The sequence below is a fragment of the Sciurus vulgaris genome, assembly GCF_902686455.1.
Source record: "Sciurus vulgaris genome assembly, chromosome: 1".
In the NCBI taxonomy this organism is placed as follows: Eukaryota; Metazoa; Chordata; class Mammalia; order Rodentia; family Sciuridae; genus Sciurus; species Sciurus vulgaris.
The window spans coordinates 31,447,403-31,469,962 of NC_136461.1; the positions used below are offsets into that span (position 1 = coordinate 31,447,403).

At 48.7% G+C, this 22,560-nt stretch overlaps 1 protein-coding gene across 4 annotated transcripts in view; it reads right to left on the reverse strand.

Moving 5' to 3' along the window:
* Positions 1-22,560, reverse strand: part of HIVEP3 (HIVEP zinc finger 3) — a 460,275-nt gene that overhangs the window by 156,811 nt on the left and 280,904 nt on the right. For all 4 annotated transcript variants that reach the window (XM_079113086.1, XM_079113085.1, XM_079113088.1 and 1 more), the window contains one exon: positions 268-348. The gene's annotated coding sequence lies outside the window, so the exon portion shown is untranslated. The remainder of the gene's footprint in view (positions 1-267; positions 349-22,560) is intronic.

Here is a 22,560-nt window from a genome sequence, read left to right on the forward strand (position 1 = left end):
AGCAGTTGCTTGCTTGAGACTTTCTTGACAGATGAAGGCAGAGATCTGAGGTCACAAGTGTTCCCTGGCTCCCCTCCCCACACTCGTCTCTCTGTGCTGCAGGACTCCGGTGTTTGGGTGGTTTATTCCTGGAGTCACAGTAAAGTGTGAGGTTCCATTCTTCCACCCAAGGCCGAGGCCATCCCCACCTATCTCCTGAGCACAAAACATGGCCCAGGGGCCTTTGGGCTGTGCCTGCGGTGTATGGGGAGAATGGAAAGCGCTTACCTGTCAAACACCAGCCGCCGTCTCATGGTCAAGCTATATGGGAGACATCTAAGAGTTTCAAGAACTGTGATGGAGCGAGGCCTGCGGGAAGCGGAGAAGTGAGAACATTATACTACCACCATCTGTCAACTTTCATCTGAGTTAGAAAAATGCATCCACAAATGGTGAGCACTACCTTGCTGAGCACCAAGCCCCAGCCATGGCCGCTTCCCCGTTATGGTCATCGCAGGTCAAGACCAGGCCCCTTGGGCATGCAACCACAGCCTTATCACCCCACACGCAGAGCAGGAAGTAGCAGCCCCTGCTCCTGCAGACCCTGCAGACATCCTGGGCCTGGAAGCCCTCGCTTTTGTTTCCCTGTGCACCGGTTAGAGGTAATTCACTCATTCTTTCTTTCTTTATGAATTCACTCATGCAAGCATTCGACAGCCATTTAAAAGCCTAGGTTCTCATGGAGATGAGGTCACCGAGGTGATAGCTCAGGTCCAATAAGAAAGGTGTCTGTGGGCCCAGGAGCAATGCCCCAGGCCCTGTCCCCAGCCTGGAGGGTGGTGTCCCTCCTCCCTGTGGTCGCTGTGGGCAAAGCACTTTCAACACGTGGTGCAGCGTGGAGGGATGTTGCCACCATTTACAGCACACAGACCCCTTTTGTATGAAAATATTTCTCAAAATTCCTCCTGACGGGAACTACACACTTAGTACTCTCTCACTGAGAAAATAAACAATAATACAAAAACAACACTGAACATAATACTTTGTAATTAACTCACATTTTAGTAATCACAGCACCACCAGGTAGGTTTAAAGAATGCCTACACACATATTCACTTGAGACATTATTTATATCTCCTCGGCTTATGCCTCAAGCCCAGGGGGAATCTATCTATTCGACACTCATGTAACAGGTATTTGTGGTGTATCTCTGAAATGCCCAGTCCAAGGCCCACAGGTTAGGGGTTGGCAGTGGGAGGAGCCGCTGCTCCGCTGTGAGGCAGATGGAGGTACGGCCAGCTCAGACTGGAGGTGTGCCCTGGGGCAGGTACGTGGCCTTTTTCCAGCTCAGAGTGTCCTGAGTAAAATGGAAATGAGAATTGTGACAGGGGAAAGTTGTTATAGAGGATTAAATGAGATAGTAGCAGGTGCCCAGCTCAGAGCCTGGCATGAAGCAGAAGCTCAGCAGATGGGCACCAGAGGGTTACAGTCATCATTATTCTTTCAATGTCATTATCAAAGTCATCATTACATCATCAACAACAGCTGCGGCATCGCCATCACCACCGCCGTCCTGCTTGCCCCTGTTAGGGTCCACAGCAGTTGCTACCTTATAATAGAGTTATCTGATTCCACATCTTCTTCCTCAGGTTCATGCCAAGCTCTATAACTTCAGCATTGTGTGAACTTGGAGTAAGTTACTCAACCTGTCTGAATCTATTTCCATGTATGCAAAGGGGGACTGTAGTTCTAGCAATTCACAGGAATTTTTGTGATTAAATGAAATCATGTATATAAAGTCTGAACACAATACTCACATGCGCTAAATGCTCAGTAATTGCAGGTCATTGTTGCTTATGTTGTTATTATTATTATCATTTCTTCTTTTAACCTGAGAGCCCCTGAGGGCAGAGCTCATTCCAAATTTGTCTCTGTCTCCCCACGGAGTTGACCACAAGGCTTATTTCCCAAAAGACATTAATAAATGATTACGGAAATAGTCTTGGAGGTTCACACAAAATCAGATGCAAAATAACTCAAGCAACTGGAGCACGGAGCATGGCCAAGGATAAAGAGTCTTATTGGGATGCTAAGAAACACCAGTGGATGGCCCAAAGGGAGCCATTTGTCACTCACAGAGTCAATCTGCAGGGCTGCTAGGACTATTCCTTCATTTATTCATTCATCAAATTGACACTGAAGTTTCACTTTGGTCCTGTAATAAACTCTACTCTGGTGCTCTGTTCCTGTTATTTCCATTTGCCACCTCATTTAGCCTCCCTAAAAATGCTTGGAGGCAGCCAGGATGGGTATTGACAATCCATTTTGTAAATAAAGAAGTGAAAGCTCAGAAAGGTGACAAATCTTGCCAAAGGGCACATAGTAGAAGCTAGACCAAAATTTGGCCCGTGACCTTGACTCTTTCCTGGTGGCCCCACGACCTCAAGCACTTTATAAACATTCTCACTTCCCAGTTGCTCCTCAGCAAAGAAAAGTAAATTAACTCACTATTGGTGGTATTTTCATGCACCCAATTTTAAAAAAAGACTTTAAGTTCTGTGAGGTCAGGGACAACAGAGCCACACAGTGCAGGGGCAGTTAAACACACAATATGTTTTGGACCCGTATCAGTCTGATCTCAAACTGCCTGGGTTCAAAGTGACTCAGACACTTGATGGCTGTGGGACACTGGGAAAATTATTTAACTTCTTTGTTCTTCAGCTTCTTCATCTATAGAGAAAAGATAATAATAGCTAGCTTCGTGTTACGTGAGATAGTTCACGTACGTTCAGCTGCCTTATTGCTGCAGCCTTGGAGTTGGGGAGGTGACCTGCAATCCCTTAGGCCCACAATGGACCCAGAACTGAAAGGGGATCTGAAATGCCCAAGCAAGCTCCTCAGCCACCAGGCAACTCCATGCAGGGACCAAGGTAGGAAAGTCTATTCTTCAGACTGAAGAACTTCCTCGGTAATCAGGATATCCCAGAGGTTGTATGAGACTGAGACATGGGTACAAGAAACCTTCAAAAAGGCAGGTGGGTGTTGAACTTCTATTCAGAAACACAAGACCACACCCAGGAGAGCAGGATGCAAGGGTGCAAGAAACCTCCAGTGCGAGTGAGGTTGAGCCTCTAAATAAAAGAGTCTAGAGGAAGAGGATGTTGGCAGGGGAAGACACTGAAATTCCCCCAGATAGACTTTTGGGCCTTCTGTTAAAATACTGGAAAGATAGCCTGAGCACGAAAGGGAAAAAGAAACCAAAGATGATAAAATACTGTTGTTTTATTCAGACTCGTTGAGCATACAGGGAATTTGGGGTATACATGAAATCTCCAGGAAAAATTCTAGGCCGAGGCACAGGGAAGGAAAATGGAAAGCATCGGCCCTCTCTGAGTCTGAGTCTCACGGTAAAAATCTGACAGGCTCTATTTTAATTTCTAAAGGGTTAAATCTGATAGTTCTTTTTCCACCTACCTGTAGGGATTTAATACCTGGTAAAGAGTTACCAAATCATTGTATCCTGTCTGCTTTATGTGCACTCGTGCATACTTGAGTATTGATGCCATGTCTATATATGTGCTGTGTCCACATAACGTACCTGGCACCCAAATTGGCCTACAGATAAATGAGTACTCATAAATTTAATGAATGGATCCAAATGCCTTTCAGTTCACATGACATAAATAAAACTTTAACAAAAACAGTCAATTTAAGTTGGTAAGAGTGAAGATGCCTTTGAAATTACTAACTTACATGTTTTTCTGGGTGTCCAAAGTGTTGGCTTCTATGAAATGCTTCAAGTGCAATGTGCATTGCCTCTAAGGATTTTTCTTTGGTAGAATAAATGACTTAAAGTGTGAACTAGACTTGTTTGGTAACTTGGTTTTTTCATGGGTAACTTAAGTTAGAAATGGGTAAATTAGTTTTAACATAAATGGGATTGTCATAAATGTGCTTTTTAGAAGAGAAATCTGATTAATTTGCAAAGTTAAAATACTAAAACATCAACTAAGTATCAATTCAAGTACCCTTGGCTCTTTGAATTCTACAAGGTAACATATATTTGGGTCTATTAAATGTGTTTTTATAAACTGATAAAGAAAAAAGTAAGATTGCTTGTTTCTGGATCTTAAACTAAAAGCAAGGTTACTAAGAGTTAAAATTCTAACAGGTACAATTCTATATGCAAAGAGTACAAAAGGTTTCAGCTCTATTTCACTTAAAATACTGTGAAAAACTTATGAGAAAGGAGTGATTTATCTAAATTCAGGAATTTTATAAGGATTTTTTTCAGAATGTAAATTTAAGAAAGAGTCAGCAACTGGAATAAAGAGAGATATAAGAAACTTATAGGTATGAAACATATCTTAGTAAATGTTTCTGGATGAGAAAACAATTTATATGGTAAATAAGTTCTAGAATATCTAAGTAAGTTATACAAGGTTTGTAGAAGGTAAATCTCAAAAAGTTCATGTATGTGATTAAGTTGGCATAACCAGCAGAGTCAGTTAAAGTTATTCAAGGTTTTTTTCCTAAGGTTAACGTCTAATATGCTAATTCTCTATGATCAGAAACAACAAGATCTCCTTAAAACATTGATATGCTCTTATCTATTTAGATAATTTTGTGTGTTTGTTAGGTTTTGTTATTTAGGGAAATTAAGTCTTAAAGGGATTAGGGTTCATACCTGTTTTAAAGACTTTTAAATGTAACTGGTTACTATTTGAGCCTTGTCTAAGTTTTAATGTAAAAGTTAAACTTAGTTAATAAGGACATCTGTGTAATTGTGACCCTAACCATTACTGTCTTCTCAGTATGTTAGATGTATTCATGTTCTTCAAGTATAAAAGTATTTTAAAATATAACCTTATGACAGCATTTTACCAAGTTGGTGTTTTCCAAACTAAAAGGAGCAATAGTCTCTTTCAGATTTATATAAATAACCAATTCGGTTGGTATTTATATCATTTAATGTTTTGTAACTGGATAAAGGTAACATGTTATGAATAAGTTATATATATATAATTTTGTGTTACTCTTCACACTGGGACAAGAATTTAAATGTATTTTTGGAAGGTAATAAGGAAAGTCAGATTTGTTTAAGTTAACAGCTCTCTTAGCCTTTCTGTTTGATTCATGTTTCAAATGTAATACTGTCTTATGTTAATTGACATTCAGATAGTTTCAGGAAATAATACATGAGAACTCAGTAAAATGATATTTAAGAAAGAAGCAATTATGAGCTTCCAAAATACAGCATTTTACCTAAGATTTCTCAAGAACCCAGCCCTGCCCAAGATAAGACTCTGCCTCTCACCTTATTCCATGTTAGGATGACTCCAAAGTAGGCCAGAATTAAGCACATTTAAAGCATTTAAAGATATGTCCAAGAGATAGATTTTCTTTTGTTGTTGCAAAGATTACTATGATCTCAAAATAAACAGGGAATATAGTACATAGCTAAGTAAAGGTTTGGAATTATAAAAATTACATTTCTTAGTTCATAGCTATTATACAAACTGAGTATGTTTTTGCCCTTGTTAATTTCATTCTGTATTTTCCTTGTAAAACTTCAATGTTGTCTGCCTGTTAGTGTTTTGCAGAAGCATTGCTTCTAATAGGACAACCTGAGTCACTCTGAGACAACAGGCCATCACCTGTAGGGACAATGGATACAATGCTGACTTCCAATACTGATATTGACCCCAATTAATTATAGATATTAAAGTTAAAACCCAGTACTCCTACTTCAAGACTGGTGAAAAAGCCAACCTATTGGATGTTTAAAATTAAAACTTAGAGGCCAAAGTCAAGGAAGTAAAAGGGCCAAGGAAAAAGTAGCCAATATTTTGTCCCTTGCCCTTTAGGGTCAGACAGGATCCAGGGAACAATGAGACCCCTCAAAGGGCCCTGCCACTCCAGTGAGTCACCCAACTTCCTGGTCAGGGGGATCAAAAGGATCCTAAAGAACAGGAAGCCAACTAGTGCACATTTTGCAAAGAGGGGAGTCCTTGGAGAGGGAATTGTCCCGGATGCTTCCAAAGGAAGCCACGTGTGGTCAGCAATACCCTGAGCCATCCTGGCAAATGGCATAACTGGTAGAGGAAAAGCTAAGGGAGCCAAGAGGTTTCTCACAAGTTCCCAAGAATGATCCCTGACAGATCTCAGTTGACTCTAACAGAGGATAGGAAAAACGTCAATTTTTACTAACTTGGTCTTAGACAGCTAGTAGGAGAGTAAAACCAAAACAGTCATACAGAACCATTTAAAAGATAAGACAATGGTTCTTTCATTGTAACTTGAGTGTACTTTTTTGTCAGTCTCCTGAAAGTAAGTAAAACCGAGAGGTAATAAGGGAAGAGTTTTTATATAGGAGTACCTGAAAAATATCACAAAAAGTTCTGTCAGAGTCAAAAGTTTGTTCTGAGTCAATTTGAGACCTACAAATCTTCCTAACCTTCTGCATAGGTGAACTTGATCTGTGTCTCTGTTTTTTGGTTTTTTAAAAAAATTTTGCTAGAAGTATTATTATGAGCTGCTCCTCAGACTCCTTCTCTGGAAGTTCACAATTCATCTCTTCCATCCTGGTGACTTGGTTTTAATCAAGACCTAGAAAGAAGACAAGCTTCAAGAGAGCTGTAAAGGGCCTTATCAAGTGCTCCTGATCACTGGGATGGCTATCCAAACTGCTAAAAAGGGGAGAACTCATTACCATGGGCAATTTCCACCTCAAAAAGTTAATATGTCTAGGATGGATGGGAACTCCAAAGGGGATAAGAACAAAAATGAAAATGAGACCAAAAGGTATAAAAAGGAAAAGGGGGGACTTGTGAGAAAGAGAAAGTTCAGTGGTCCAGTTTCAGAATATAGTATTTAGCTTTAATTGGGATGTAAGATCCAGTCATAGCCACTTTGACTATAGCCCTTCCCTTTTCCTGCCCCAATTTTAAAATTAGCCAATCACATAGATTGTAACCTTCAGTTCCTCCTATCAGGCAAGGGGCAGTGCTATGTTTGGAATAAGAACAGGTAGGCTGCCTGCCCAAGTGTGCCTGCTTGCCAGGCCTGTTCAGTAGCACGCCCTTGTGCAGAAGGGAAGTTGGCCTCGCCCAGCTACTTCTCAGTGTTTGAGTCCTTGCAGCACGCTGGTATTTCTAACAAAAAGAAAGAAAAAAAAAAAAACTACAAAGAAAGCCACATGAAAACTGTACTGAAACAGAAACCAGAGAAATAAAAATATTAACAGCTATGGGGGATACACAGGGATTCTTTTTTTTTTTCTTTCCTGTACTTGTCTCTGTTTCTGATTCTTAAGAAACACACAAGTGTTATATAATGGGAAAAATACATGTTTTAGAAAGAATGATGCCTGATTGGGTGCCTTAGCTGTGGGCATTCTAGCAGCTGAGGCAAAGAACAAAGCAAGATGGGCTCTGTTGTCCAACAGTAGGAAGGAGCCAGGGAGCTGCAAAGTCAAACTCTCCTGGATTGGACTTGTGTTACCTTTTCTTCTTCAGAAGAAACAAATGGACACGCAATAATTGTACATATTTATGGAGTACAGTGTGATAATTTGATACATGTATACAATGTACAATGATCGAATTAGGGTAATCAGCATTCTTTGTGTTGGGAACCTTCAAACTCCTTTCTTCTAGTTATTTTGAGATATATAATAAAATGCCGTAAACCAAAAGTATCAGGGTCTTTGCTTCAAGGGAATTGGGCAACACAACAGAAAAATTTCTCTGTTATTTACCTATGTGCTGAGGTATGGCCTACATTGATAGCAATTCCAGGTAATGGGCCCCCAAATGATGTCAGAGCAAGCACCGAGCAATGGTTCTGTAAAGGCAGTTCTCCCAGAGGCCCGGGTAAGAATTTGGTTTAAGGATAATCTTGCAGAATCTTGTGGGGAAAAAAAGCATCACTATATCCAGTGGTCCAGTGAATTCTATTCAGAGAATATTTTCTTAGAAGATAAAATTCACATTGAAGATTGGCGTATAAACCCGAGAAAGGTGGGTGCTCTGGTGGGAGCTGAGGGGGTACATTTCCCATCACTCTCCACGGCTCACTCTGCGGCTGCCCCTTGTAGGGATTCCATGGACCTCTGGGGCTCCTTGGAGCCCAGCTGTGTCGGGCCATCCCCAGGGCACCCACAGAGTCCGGGTGTTTTGTCAGGCTGAGAGCACTGGGAGAGCAGAGGGAGGCTCCGCTGCCCGTAGAGGGCAGAGCCACCGCCCCTAGAAGTCAGACTATGAGGACAAGGACAAAGTTTCAATGTGAAAATTAAAAAGTGCAGCTGGTGAGTGTACAGCCCTGCAGGATGTTGGGTAGCAACAAGGAACAACTTCAGACTCTGGGGTGGCAGTTCTGGGCAGTTTGAAGGCTCTTACTGGTACAAGGTTGTGTTCCTGTCCCTATACTGGAGGGGCACATAGGGCTCAGGGGTGGATGAGCCTACAGGACAAATGTGTGAACTAAGGTCACAGACCCATCCCCACTCCATGCAGAAGAGTGGCCTACTATCTACTTAAGGCTTCCTGCTTCCCTGCAGCCTAGGGGAGGGCCTAGGACTGATGCTCCCTGCCAGGCCCTATGTCTGGCGCTCACTCTTCCATCTCTGCCATGTGACAAGAATACTACTGATTAGTCCCTGTGTTCTTGTCCCTGGAGGAGACCTGGGTCCTTTAGGAGCTTGGGCCTCCAGGCTGCCTATCAGTTCTGTGTGGTTCTCATTATCCTTCCAATGTACTTCCTTTTTGCCTAAGTTATCTCAAGTCAGTTTCTGTTGCTTACACCAAGAATCCTGGTGCACTCAGCTAGGAAGAGGTTATATGGCTTCTTTTGACACTAAGGGTGGTGACCAGGAACTCTGGCACTAAAGGAAAAAGGAGACGTTCAAATTTAATACTGGGAGCTACTCAATACCTATGTATTCCCTCTATTTCTTCTCTGCTGGTGGAGGCCAGCTTTCATTGGGGTAAGCCTTTCTCCAGGCCCAGGGAGTAATTTGCTATGGTCTAATGCAGTAGCACTAGTTTTCATTCCATTTTCCAGAGAATTGGTTCACGGAACTCAATTCTGACCAATGGGATCTATTGCTCCCACTTTAGAGTGAAAGGAAGACTTTCCCAGGGCTTCAGGGAAAAAGCTTCTTTGCTAATAAAAGGGAAGCTGGGGAAGACATCCCTCATCATGTCCCTTGGGGCCCTTGGGGCCTTTGCAACCATCTGTTGGCCCTGGGCCAGATAATGCTGATGTGGAGGTGAAATGGACAGAAGGGAAAAACTGAAAACTGCCTAGATCTGTAATGTGTTGGGTTGCGGGCCATTCAGCATTGGAACGGCTCCCCCTCTAGGCTTCTAGTTAACAGACCCCTGTTGCTTAAGCCCTTGTAATTAGATTCATGTTACTGAAGTATCCAATCCCCAATCTGAGCTCAAACCTAGGAAAGCTCACCAACAGCAGGCTGGGATGACGAGACAGGCTGACGGCAGGACAAGGGCCCTGTTGGGAAGATGCCCAGAGAAAGGCGCCTCCGGAGGGTGGGAGGAGCTTGTGAAGGATCCAAGCAGGGCCCCTCATGGAAGGGACAGAGGTGCTTCCAGGTGGTCTCCATCTCAGAAGCCAAATGAACAACAGTGCCATTTCCAGGCCATCTTCCTTTTGAGGCGGGGACCCAGCCCCAGCTAGAACATGGGGACATGCTCCATGTGGCTTAGGGTAGGATGGTAAGAGCTAGTCAGGCTCTCAGGGTCACATGTGGCTCTGGCTTTGCAGAGAACTGGAGTCCAAGGCAGGGAAACTGAGGAGGAAGCAAGACACCCAGCTATGTGGAGGGCCAGCGCAGAGTTGGTGGGAAGCTGCAGCTCATTGGCCTGCTGACCCCCACCAGCACCCGCAGGAATGCCAGAGGCAGAGTTCAGGGCAAACCAGGCCAAATGCAGCTCCTGGGAGCATACTGACCACTTGGGCCAGGTTCGGCTCAGGTGTTGGGCAGGCACATTGTGGAGACGGAGCCTGGTGGAGCAGGACAAGGCAGGTCCCATTTCCCTCCAGAGCTGGGAGAGCCCCAGAGAGATTTCCAGCTTATGCTGATCTGAGTCAGTGGTGTGCAAGCCACCAGCCTGCCTGAAGACAGCCCTACTCAAGTTCAAAGGCACAGCAGCCCTGAGAGAAGGTCTGGCTCTCCTTACACACATTTGTCCTCTTCCAACAGCTGGTTCAGCAAGCTCAGTTCTATCCCTTGTGCTCAGGCCAATCCTCCCTTTCATAACGAGGGAGCATCTAAAGAGTCCCAGTATCGGGCCCTGTGCCTAGAAACTGTGTCCCTGTCTTGTTCCCAAGCCAAGCATCCAGCTTATTCCTCAGGGCTGGTCCAGAGAAACCATATCCTTCCATTCCAAGCCTAACTCCGCAGACCCTGGGAGTATGCAGCAGGGTGGTGACAGCAGGTCGCTTCCTAAGTGCCTGCCTCCTACCAGGGGCTCAGTTAAGAATTTTACGTGGGTTCCTTATGACTCCCCAAAGAAAGCCATATCAGGGAGTTATTATCTACTCCTATTTCACGGATAAGGAATCCAGAGCCCAAGAAATAACCCAGCTTCCCAAGGTAAGTGGCAGTGCCCAGATGATGTGCCCCTGACAGCCAGTTCAGCCCAAAATCAAGCCTGGTGATTTGCAAATATAGGCCCCCCCATAGTGCCCACAAAACTGGGTACCTCTCTCGCTCACTTACTGGCAGTCTCAGGGCTATGTCACTCAGGCTGGTGATGCCCAATCACTGACACCACTTGGGGGACACTAAGTGGGATGGGGAAAACCTGGGGCTTTGAAGCTACACAGCCCTGTGTTCAGATTTCAGTTCTGCCCCTCAGAATCTCTGCAAACTTTCTCAGTTCCTTGGGAAGATGCCCTCTTCAAACTTCAGGCTCCCCAGTTATAAAGTGGGGCTAATGACATGGATTTGGCTTGGGGATATAGAGGAATGCACCTGTCAGATGCCAGGCTCTCAGTGAAGGCTGGTTCCCACTGACGCCTTCTCCTCAGTTCTTGCTGCCCCTTGGGGAGGGCTGCTTGAGGCCAGAGACGGCCTCTTGGAGCTGAGCAGCCTGAGCAACTCCAGCGATGCCCACCACGTGGCTGGCAGGGACCCGAGCACACTTGGCTCCCTGGAGCTAAATACCGAGTCCAGGCACCTGATTCTAAACAATGAGCTATTCTGGGGCTTTAATTGCTCATCAAGGGGAAGGCAGGCTCTGGGCAGTGACCAACCTTGGGAGTGGGGATAGCATCAGGAGGCAATCGGTGGCACAAACGCACCAAGCACAGGTGCAGAAATGCCAGCCAGTAGGTCCCAAATCCCAGGGTGTCACCAAGGGACGGCACTCAGCAAGCCTTGGGTTTCAGTGTACAAATGGGGACACTGAGGTGCAGGGAGGAGAGAGCTTTGATGGCTGTTACAACAAGAGTTCACTAAATACCTCCTCCTGACTGGGCTCCACCATGTGCCCCAGGGACTCAGAGTATGAGGGAGACACAGTCCCCATATGCCATTACAGTGCCCAGTGACCGGTACCAGGGGGAGGCACAGACAGGGCCACAGAGGCACGAGGAAGGTTACCTCCTCCTCATGGGGTCACTACATAAAGGCACGTTCATTCTTGTGTGAGCCAGCCCTGCTCAGGTGCTGAGGACAGCCCCCAACACTCTCATCCTGCCTTTCTGTCTGCAGAGAAGGCAGGGGTAAGAAAGCAGAGAGCACAGAATGTAATGTCGGGGCAGGTCAGTGCCATGCAGAAACAGTGCAGGGCAAGGGGACGGGTGCCTGTGGCTGGTTGACGTTTTAGGTGGATGGTCAGGCTCAGTGCTCACAATGGCACGTTGACTTCCACACACGAGATAGGTGGGGGATGGATGTTTTGTCTTTCTGAGTGAAGGAGGGACACCAAACCCTGAGCTGACCTTCCTGAAGTCACAGAGAACCAGTAGCAGAGCCAGGACCTGCCCCAGATCTCTGGTTTCAAAGGTCAGAGCCAGGACCCTGCATGGCATCCCCTCCCCACCTGGCCCTGGTCCCCTCCATCCTCTCTGGGGGGTTCTGCTGGGGTGGGGGGTCAGAGCCAGGCCCTCAGCCATCACCTCCTACTTAGACAGTTTTCCAGACAGTGAGACTAACAGGCAGGCCCTCTACTATCTGGGCACTACAGGGCAGGCTTGCCCCTCTCTCCTCTCCCTCCCCCACAACTGGAAGTCTTGGGGTCAGACATATAATGTCCCTGCACTGCTAAGCTGTGTGACCTTCATCAATTCAGTAGAGCATCTGTCAAAACTGGATGCTGCTCCATCTTGAAGAGCCACTGGGAAGATTGAATAAAGTAAGGTATAAATGCCCACAGGAGCTTGGGGCCACAGGGACCTGGAAGGCACAGCCACCCTCCCTCCAGCATCAGTTCCTGCCCTACACCTGTCCCTTCCCAGACTAGGCATTCCTCCCTCCTAAGGGCTCCCACAGCTCTGAGAGCACCTGCTTTCTCTTTCTGTGTCAACCGTTGGCCCCTGAGCAAGACAGGCAGCTCCCAGAGAGCAGCCTCTACCTTCGGCAGGTCTCTGAGCCACCTGCCTAGGGCTGAGCACAGAGCCATGTGCAGTTGCTACTTCGTAAATCATCTTCAACAGTTTTCAGCAGGAGAGTTGAGCTTCGTGAGCGGGGCAGGTAGAATACTAGGTTCAGAGTCAGCTTCTTCATTAGCTCAAGGATCCTGGGCAAGTTAACTTTATTTTCTTGTTAATGAGGATAATAATTAGTGCTCCCAGTTCTGCAAAATTATAGGATGATTTCACTATTTGTGTTTCCATTACAGAATCCTAAGTGGAGGCAAGAGTCGATTCGGTTTGTAACCTAGTTCTATAATCCTCCCCACAATATCTTGTCCGTTCTGTTTCTACTATAACTCTCCGGTGACAGGGATCTCACCACCTTCAGGACAGCCCATGCCATGTTTTGACTGCTTGTGGCTATTAGAAACTTTGCTGTCTGTTGTCTTACCACGTGCCATGCTGAGCTCTGGGATGCTCAGAAATGAGTGGGTGATGAGTGAGCCTGGGGGAGGGGCTGAGAGAGGTGCAGGATGACGGTGGGGCATGTCCTGGAGCCCAGGGCACCCAAAAACCATGTCTCCCATCACTGGGTCAGGGAGTGCTCCCTGGCGTGACCCTCGGAGGCCGCCAGCTATAGGCTGCGAGTGACTGATGGTGCTTCAGAGCCAGCCGGCCCTTCCGAGAGACAGCTCGCCCTGGCTGCCTCCTGCCAGGGGCTGCTCAGTGGCTGGACCACAGGGGCTTGGGTTCTCGAGCCATGATGTATGATTTATGACTCCGATGAGCTCACCGGCTCAAGAAGGGAGGGCAATCCGAGGGGAGCCTGAAGGGAGGCTGCTTATGGATTTTAACCCTCTGATGTTACTGGCTGGGAATTTAACATCAATAATTCAAGGCAGCAGGGAGGAGGGGAGGAGAAAGAGGCAAAGGAGAGAGGGAAGAAAGGGAGAGAAGGCGTGGAGGAGGGGAAGCAGGAAGGAAGGCAGCAAAGATGCCTTTCTCAAGTGTTTCCCAGGGTACCATGCCCCTCCTCACCTCCTTCTGCTCCTTGAAGACTCATCAGAGTCTGTGAGGCAGATGCTCATCCCAATGATCCAACAAGAACACTGAAGCTCAAAAATGAAACATGGAGGTTTCAGGAATGGGGAATTTGGACCCATGTCTACTGACTCCAGAACCCAGTTCTTTCTACTACCCCTCGGCTCTGGAGGGCCGCCAGGTCAGGAAATGCAGAGGGTTGGTGGACCATCTCAAGACACCCAGACCCAGCTCACACTCTGGGGCTGACACTCAGGGAGAAGAGCTTGGTGGGCTTTGTCCCCCAGAGAGAAACTAGCCATTGGCCTTCTGGACAGCACTAGAACTTTGTTGCTGAAGCTGAAAAAATTAACTGCTATATTTAAAAAGCATTGTTCGGTTGCTATGGCAACAGAGGGGCTAAGAATAATATAAAAAGAAGATGATATGCCAGGTTGTCCCTGGCAACCCAATTTTAAGGGCGTGTGTGTGTGTGTGTGTGTGTGTGTGTGTGTGTGTGTGTGTGTGTGTGTGTGTTTTAAAAGGAGTTGGAGGGGGAGGTGGTGAGGTTCAGACCATCTTCCCTGTTCCCTCTGGCACCATCTGCCCTGGTGACATGTCCAAGAGGCAGCCAGGCCTGGCATCTCCTGAGTCTGCCTGAGTTGGCACACCCTGGCTCTGAGCCTAAAGACAAAGGTGACTCTCAGTTCCCTAATTGCTGAACCCTCCCAGCAGCCCCTCAACTGCCTGGGATGCTTCCCTTAGCTGTGGAACCCCAGCCGGAGGCACCTCTCAAACAGATGGCCCCCAAATAGCTTCTTCTCTCCAACCTGGGAGCTTTCAACCAGCCTGGCAGACTCCCTGGGGACCACCAGGGAAAACAGATGGTCAGGAGAGAAGAGCAGGAGATGGATTTATCGATCGGCAGCCTGGATGTCAGGGATGGGAAGTGGCTTGGCAGACCCGGGCATGGGCAACCCTGCTCCCTGCAGGCTCCTGGAGAGAAGCAAGCATGAAGTCTAGCCTGGGACTAGAGCCTGGGTCAGATGGCCTGGAGGGGACCCATAGCAGAGCTGGTGAGGGCAGGAAGGCCTAAGGGGACTCATGGGCCCTCATATACCAGTTGGTTGCTTTCTGGAGATAAGACGGCAGTACCCATGGGAGACATCAGGAAAAAAAGGGTGACAAAATGACATACAAAATCCCCAAGGCGATATATTGACAGCTGTTTTAGAGAGAGTTCCATAATTTTTGCTTCTATCACTGGTGTGCAACCTGGAGGAAAGCTTTGAAATCAGCAGGACCAGGGGCCCCATGGTGGCTCTGTCACACACTGCCATCTGTACTAGGGCAAGGCACCTAGCATCTCTGGGTCTTAGCCCTACCACAGGGGAGTAACAGACACTCAGGACCATGGCTGGGCCTTAACAAACTGAAGTTTTTTGAAGGTGCCAGGCCTAGCCCATAGAATATCCTCAGACTCAACACCATCCACCAAGAGGGAAACTTCACCGTGGCATTTCTCGATGTCAAGTCCAAATTGAAAGCCGCAGGGACACTGGCATCAGGTATGTTATGTGGCAGGTAGGTGAGAGGGCCCAGGCAGGGTTTGAGGGCAGGCCACAGCACACTGGGCAGGACCGTACTGGCCAGAAGGGGCTGCTGGGTAAGGGAGCCAGGCAGGTGGGTATGACACTGAGTGGGACACTAGATGGGCCAGGTGAACCTGGAGACAGGAGGCGCCTGTGGGGATGGGTGTGTGGCTCCAGGTCAGCGGTAAAGGGGCCTGGGCTAAGGCAGGACTGTGCTCTACAGTTTACAAACTTCATCCATCCATTAACTCATCTGGTGCCCCCAGGATGGACAGAGGGGCTGTCCCTTCTAAGCCCTCTCCCATCCCTGTCTACCAGGATTTCCCACAGGCTGGGTGTACCCATTGTGTACAGTAGTGGGGACAGGCTGATTCCCAAGCATTTCCCAGAAGTAGGAGAGTCCAGGAAAGCTGGAGGAGCCCTGACCAGGGAGCAGTCATGTGGGCAGGTGTGATCAGGGAGGGCTTCTTGGAGGAGGAACAGAGGCAGCCTTCTGGAAAGATGGCATGGTGAGCCTGGGGTGGTAGGATGGGTGTGGTGCTGGGAATCAGCACCTGGACTTGGCTGGGGAAAAGCAGGCTAAGGGTCCAGGCAGGGCCCAGTCAGGAGCCATGGATTCCAAGCGGAGGGGCTGTTTTTTCCTGTGGGAGCAAGGGGCTGAGGGGAGCCCGGGAGGGTGCTGGGCAGGATGGGGGGCGTGAGCAAAGCAGTTTTAGGAAGCCAGGCTGGGTTAGGTCAGTGCCTCGCCCCTCTTCCTGTTGCAGATAGGATTTGTCTTTCCTGGATGGCAGAGTGCCAGCCACAGCAGTCAGCCCTCAAGCAGCCGGCCGAGGAGAATGGGCACATTTACTCCACACCTGCTCTGACTGCAGCAGAGCCCAGGCGGGCTCGGCCTCACCGTCCTGGCTCTGGGGAGCACTAGCTGCACCATGTCCTGCTCTTTCAGGACACACAATTCTGGGCTTGGTTTCCCGTGGTGGCAGTATCCAGGGTCATGCCTGGGGAGTGTTCTGGGCCTCATGGGAATACAGTCTGAGGCAGCAGAGAGCTGTCCCAGGTGTCCCAGCCTCTGGGCACCCGAACTTAGGCAGAGATGAGTCCAGGAAGCTCGGACTCATTTTATTTCTCCTTTCCTCCTTTCTTTCAATCACATTTACTGAGCACGTGCTATGGGCCAGGCACTCCTCTAGACACTGAATCAGACGAACAACACCCCTGTCATCTTAGAACTTAAATTCTAACTGGGGAAGCAGACAGTTATCAAACAGATAAATATTGACAGTGAGGGGTGGGTAATTGGGCAGAAAAATTAGAAATGGAGGAAGGAGAGAGAAAATGGATAGAAGGAGTGACAAGGAAGGTCTCTCTAAGGAGATAAGCTTCTATGGGTAGCATCTAAGCACAGGCTGAAAGGGTGAAGGAAGGAACAGTGGCAAGTGCATTTCAGAAAGAGTAGCAAGTGCAAAGGCCCTGAGGCAAAAATAAGCTGGGTGTATTTCTTCAACTGTGTGTTTAGTGTTCATGGGGAAAAGAGAGGCTCAGGTGAGGTGGGAGGGAAGATTTGCAGAAATCACATCTTCTGGCTCTGGCCAGAAGTTGGGCACTGACTGAGGGGGAATAGATTAGAGAGGGAATCAGTTGTTTAGTCAACAAACACTGACTGAGCACCACTTCATGACAGGTGCTGGCCGTGCAGGGCCCTGTCACATAGCAGGGCCTAGGTGGACAGAAGTGGATGTCTTCACGGAACCTACATCCTAGTGAAGATCAGAAGAGATGGGATCACAGGATTCCAGGGCCCTAGAACCTGTGATCTGGAACTCCCCAATTCGAGATGATGGCATCCTGATATCAGAGAATTCAGATCACAGCTTCTCAACACAGGACAGCTGGCAGGGTCCTGCTGCAGCATCCGGTCCATTTTAAAGCATGAGAAATTGGGCCTGAATGTCACCCATATGACAGCCTGTGGCAGGGCCAGGACCTTCCACCCAGGAGTCCAGGCTGCTGGCCAAGGGGCAGATTACAGGCTGGAAGAGGAGACGAGTACGGACTGGGGTCCAGACAGGCTGCCTGCTGGTCTGCACTGCGTGCTCATGAAGCCATGAGACCTGTCGGGCCTCGCCCTCCTCTTCTGTACAATGGGGTGGACGTGGCATCTACCTCTAACGGTTGTCGTGAGACAGAGATTGTACTCATGAAGCACTTGGCGTGGTAAATGGTCCCAATGCTTGCTTCTGTAATCGTTACTGGAACTTCAAGGACACTGGTTTCTCTCTTCGTAGGTGACAGTGACAGAGATGGGATGCACTGGGCCTGAACAGCTGGCTCACCCCAGCTGGCAGGCTTAGCATCCCCTGAGCACTCGCCCAGGCTCCTCAACCGACTGGGAACAGGAGCCCTTTCGCTCCGGGCAAGACAGCAGTGTGGGGCGTGTGGCCTGGCATGAGCCCTCCCCGCCTCTTCCCGCTCTGTCTTCCCCTCCCTCCCCTGTCTCTGTCTTTGTCTCTCTTACACACACACACACACACACACACACACCCCACATACACACACTGCATCACAGCATCAGAACCCAGGGCAGTGGGAGCTGAGACCAAGGGGAAGCAGAGAAGGCTCTCGTGGACTCAGGCCAGGGGCTCAGGTGCATGTTTTAACCCTCCCTCTTGCTGGGCAGAAGCCAGCCTTGCTGGACTAGAGCCGACCAGGCAGTCAGGAGGGCAAGGACCCCATGCCAAGTGGGAACAGTAAGCAACACAGCCCTGGGGAGGTGAGAGACCAAGTCCAGGCAGCTGGAGTCGCAGTCCAGGGTGTATTGAGCAGCCACGGGTGAGGGTGCACACAGGGTGACCAGGCACTCCCGAGGACTTCCTGGCAGTGAGAAGGAGCCTTGGGAGGAGGGGAGCATTTGGCCAAGCAGACTTTGGTTCTCAGTAAGGAAACAGCATTCAAGTAGGAAAGAAAAGGAAGCCAGTGCCAAGGCAGAGAGGCTGGGACTCTCATGGGGCAGGACAACAGGGAGGTTCTGTTTCCGGGTTAAGCATGCTGCATCCGAAGGAAGACCTGGTGGGAAGGTGGGAAAAGAAGGCATTTGGATCTGAGTTTGATCTTGACCTTGAACCCGCAGTCACTCCTTCGTTCATAGGAAGGACTCACCTACCTAAAAACGCCAGCACAGCGTGAGCGGGTCATCTTGCCTTCCTGTGGGTCAACCTTTCCCTCATGGCAGGCTGCCCTGATGGGAGGGGCTGCTCCGGCGCAGGTGCTCCTAACCAGCTGCAGTCCTCAGCCGCTCTGCCCTGCTCAGGATGTCCCTGTCCCTGCCAGGAGTCTCGGGCTCATCTAGAAAGCCTTGGGCTTCTTGAGATAACTTTGGAGGCCCAAATTATAATGAAAGAGAGGGATGACATGGTGATGGGAATTGGAGATAACACAGACCCTTGCTCAGCACTGCCTCAGTTCCTCAGCAGCCCCAGGGGAATAGACAACTCCTGTCAGCCCCAAGACTGGGCGGGGGACCTCTGAGAGGCTCCGTGTCTTATCCGAGTCCCAAGTCTGGTTAAGCGGTAGAGTTGGGAATTGAACCCATGGCTGGGTAACTCCCAGCCCACACATCCTTTCCCGCAGGCCAGGCTGTCTCTTGCCCTAAGTTGCACAGACCAAGAATAGAAGCTAGGACAGAAGTGATTTATCCCTAGCCACACCAGGTCTCCGACTCTGGCGGGTGGCTGGGGCTCAGCCACACGCCTTCCTTCAGAGGCCCAGCCTCCTGGACCGCACACTCTGGCTCCAGTTTCAGCTGAGTGGTCCTTCCAAGCCACTTGGCCCTTCCCACGCCTCCGCTGTCCACCCCCAAACATCCTGCCTAGCTTTTCTCTATGACCCGCGAGCTGAAAAGCTGCCATTAGAGCAGCCAGGGAATTCTCTCGACCTGACCAGCTGGAGACACCACCACTGAGCAGTGGCACCAGTAGCCACTCTCAAAAGGACTAAGTAGGGAGGGAGTTGTTTTTGCCACAGAGATATCCCACAGAGAGGACGGTCCCTTCACAGGCTGACTCCATTTGGACACAGAAACTGGAACCCTTGTACTACCTGTCGGGATGTAAATGGCACAGCCACTGTGGAAAACAGTATGAAGATTCCTTGAAAAGTTAAACATAGAGCTACCACATGACCTAGCAATCTTGCTTCTGGGTATTTATCCAGAAGAATTGAACACAGGGGCTCCAAGAGATGTCTGCATGCCCGTGTTCACCTTGGCATGGTTCATAGTCGCCACAGGGTGGAAAGAGCCCAAGCGTCGTCCATCAGGAGATGAATGGATATAAAAATGTGATACAAAATAAAATGTGACATATCAAAATGTGATCTCTCTGTAATCAACCTTAGCCTTGAAAAAAAAAAATAAAGTTCTATAAAATGTGACAATGTGGATGAGCTTGGAGGACATTTGCAAAGTTAAATAGCCCATCACAGAAGGACAGAGATTTTTATGATTCTACTTGTGTCTAACATAGTTAAACTCACAGGAGTAGAGAGTGGGGTGGTGGCTGCCAGGAGCTGGGGGAGCAGCTATTCCACAAGTTCAAGTTTCCAGTAAGCTGAGTTGAGTATGTTCTAAAGATCTTCTACATTACGCTGCATCTATGGTCAGCAAGACTGCATTGTACACGGAAACGTTTGTTAAAAGGGTAGATCTCAAGTCGAGTGTGCGATTTTTTAAAAGCTCCTACACTACAATAAGAGCTGTAGGTAGGCACATTGGTTAATTACTAGTGCTAGTAGCAAATGTTTATGTCATCTGTATCCTGTGCCAGGCCCAGTCTGGAGACTTTACTTATATTAACTTGTTGAACACGATGGTACTACGAAGTACCATTACCATCTCCACTAAACAGGAGAGGAAACCGAGGCACAGGGAGTTGAGGAACTCACCCACAGTTGCTCTGCTGCTTATAGGAACAGAGCTAGAATTAGAACCCAGGGGGGCAGCTCCAGAGTCTGCTCCTAACACTAGCTGCCTCTTGGGACACCAGTACCCAGCTGTACTTCCTAACAGGCTGCATATCAGGAAGGAAGGAGGTAGACCTGATGGACTTCATCAGATGGGGGGAGCATGGGATTTTCCTAAGGGAGCAATGGTTGCATCAGACTCCCAACCAAAGAGAAACCCATCCTCTCTGAAGCCTGATGAAACCCTCAGCTCGGGAATCCCCAGGCCACCCTGCCCCCACTGGGTCCTCTTTCTCCCTCCTGTAAACTCCTGGCGCTTAGGGAAGGGATCTCCCTTGCAGTGTGACCTCTAGCAGCTAGGGCTCCCTCACCTCCCTCCAGGACAGTTCTTGTCCCATGCCCTCTCTGACTTCTGTCAGGCTCCTAGATCAGGCTTGGGATGAAGCAGGCACTTGGGAAATATTTGTTAAATTGACACTACAGAGACCAGGGCCGACCCTGACCACACCGTAAGATCAGCAAAACACATTTAGTTTACTCTGCCTCCTTCCTTCCTCCCCTCCTTCCTTCCTTCTTTCCCTCCAATCTCAACAGATATTTATTAAGTATTCACTGTGTGTAGCCACTGGAGAGGGCAGGGTAGTCTCCAGCTTCCAGGTACTCCCAGTTGTTCAGAGACAGAATAACAAAAAGATGGGGCTGGGGAGATAGCTCAGCTGGTGGAGTGCTTACCCTGCAAGCACAAGGCCATGGGTTCAATCCCCAGCACCGCAAAAAAACAAAAAGACAGAATAACAAAAAGAAAATTGCAGTGTGACAAACCTTGTCACAGGGTGGGTCCAGGGGGCATGGGAGCACAGTAGATGGACAGGCTTAGGAGTGGAGGGGGTAGGCAGGGAAGGCTTCCCAGAAGTGACCTCTAGACTGAGACCTGAATGTTGAGTAGGAATTTGTCAGGGAGGCAGGGAGGACAGGAGCTGGTCCGCTCAGGTGTGGGCTAGGAGGAGGGAGGTGAAACTGGAGCTGTCTAAGGTAGAGGGAGCCCGGAGGCGGGGCGTGGAACCACACCCGGGGGGCGGGCTGGCTGTAGCTTGTTGGAGAGGAAGAGAGGAAAGAGCAGGGGGTGGTCATCAGAGGATACTCGTTAAGTCACACTAACAGAATTTAGCATTTAACCTCGAAGGCCATGGGAAGCCACACAAAGGATGATGGGCCCAGACCTGTGTCCTGGAAGGATTCCCCTGGTTCACCACAGGGACCAGATTGGAGCGGGGGTGTGGAGCAGCTGTAGAAATCCAGGTAGGATGAGGCTTTCTGCAGGAGGGGAAGGAACAGACCTGATAGCTCTTGAGCCAACCAGGCTTGACTGCCTTGAATTGGGCGGGAGGAGAGACTGGGTGGGCATCAGAGCTAAGGCTCCCGCTTGGGGTATCTCGTCACTTCTGGGCTCACCTCTCTCTTCTGCCCAAACTCATTCCACTGTCGTAACTGGAAGTCATGGAATTCTTGGGGAACTCCATGAAATACTAGACTTCTGGCTCCATCACAGGAGAGGGGAACAATCTCACTAGCAGAAAAGGCACCCACACTATAGCATTAGAGCCACAGGCGTGCACACACGGTCCTAAAAATAGGCCACACGGCTCCTCGGAATTGGCTGATTCTGATGCATCTCATTAATGCTCGTTTATTACTCATAGATTTCGTTTTACGGCCTGTGAGCACTCATTAGCAGTCAAACAGTAGCAGGTGCCAAGGGCTCAAGACAAGCCAATGGGAGCGAAACAGAAAAGTGAGCCAGTCCTAAGTATCATTTTGTTCTTTACTGCCAGTTGGGAAGAGATGGATCTAGCTGAGCAGCGGAACGTCTCTGAACTGCTCTCAGCCCAGGTCTGGGGCTAGGGTAGCCCCCTGCGGGTTTCCATGCTGATTAACTAGATCATGCTAAAGAGTGAAGGACGAGCAGATTCCCTGCCCTCAGTCAGGCTATGACTTCTATCCCAGTCTTTAGGACAGGCAGAAACAGCTAGGTCTCCAACCTGGGGCTGCCTCTCAAGTCAATGTTTCCCCACACCTGGCACAAGCCTCCCCTGGTTACAGAGACAAGGGATGATGGTTCCTCACAAGGAAAAGCTGTCAAGAGTGGGAGAATGGGGTCCTTTTCCTCCTGAATCGCCTATGACCTGGAGGGATGGTCAACCTTCATGGTCAAGTGTGGACTTTCCTAATGAAGTAGGAAAAGAATAGCTGAGGATTCTCCAGAACCAGAGCCCAAATTACTGTCTGCTGCTGAAAGTTCCTGCTCCTTCTAAGAAGGATGGCAGCAACCTGGGGGGAAAGATGCAGACACACAGGACGGATGCACGAAGTCACTTGCATGGGAAGCAAGAGCCAGTGGGCCTGTTCCTTC